This window comes from Octopus bimaculoides, chromosome 4 (genome assembly GCF_001194135.2).
Source record: "Octopus bimaculoides isolate UCB-OBI-ISO-001 chromosome 4, ASM119413v2, whole genome shotgun sequence".
In the NCBI taxonomy this organism is placed as follows: domain Eukaryota; kingdom Metazoa; phylum Mollusca; class Cephalopoda; order Octopoda; family Octopodidae; genus Octopus; species Octopus bimaculoides.
In genome coordinates, this window is record NC_068984.1 from 119,459,461 (window position 1) to 119,460,363 (window position 903).

The 903-nt window shown below is 36.2% G+C and overlaps 1 protein-coding gene across 2 annotated transcripts in view; it reads right to left on the minus strand.

The window, feature by feature from the left end:
* LOC106874859 (uncharacterized protein F13E9.13, mitochondrial) overlaps positions 1–903 on the minus strand; it is a 121,196-nt gene that overhangs the window by 97,994 nt on the left and 22,299 nt on the right. The window lies entirely within an intron of this gene.

Here is a 903-nt window from a genome sequence, read left to right on the forward strand (position 1 = left end):
ATATATATATATATATTGTGTGTGTGTGTGTGTGTGTACAGTCTGATAGGCGTGATTAAGCTGAAACTTACAAGTCACTGTCAACCTTAAAACTTGGAAAAATAAAATATCTGTCTGTCTGTCTGTTTGTATCATTCTTGCTGGTGTCAGCGTCATCCTGAACATGGTTTAATGTTCATCATCCATACTGGCATGGGTTGGATGGTTTGACAGGATCTGACAAGTCTGAGGACTGTAACATGCCCTGAAGTCTGCTTTGACATCGTTCCTATGGTTAGATGCCCTTCCAACCACATTAAAGCTTGTACTGAGTACTTTTTTCATGGCACCCCTAGAAAGTATGAAAAATGGCTCTACATTTGTTAAAACCCCAAAGAATGCCTCTCAACACATGGATATGATGCTCCCACTGCTACTCGTGTTCATGATCAGAGATGCATATTTTGTCAGACACTAAGGGACATACTCATGTGATTACGGTCAAGCAACTAACAAGAAAATCTGTGGTACTGAGCAGAATATTTGCTATAATGATATTTCTACTTCAGCAACTTAACAATGAATCTGTCTGAAATGTAATGGAAAATAAGTCAGCTTCAAAATACATATATATATATATATATATTTGTTTTGCAAGATTCTTGATGTGAAATCGTGTGTTGAAACAGATATTGTTGTATTTGGGGATGGTCATGTTGCCAGTTTAGCCAATAAACACATGAACAAATAAATAAAAACAAATTAAACGAACATGTATAAACAGGGGATACAGATAATACAGGCACTTCCCATACACACACATACACTTACTAAACATAGACAAACATAGACACACATAGAGGGATACACATGCGCAAATATAGACACATACAATAGGAATACAAAATACAAAATGGCTGATCG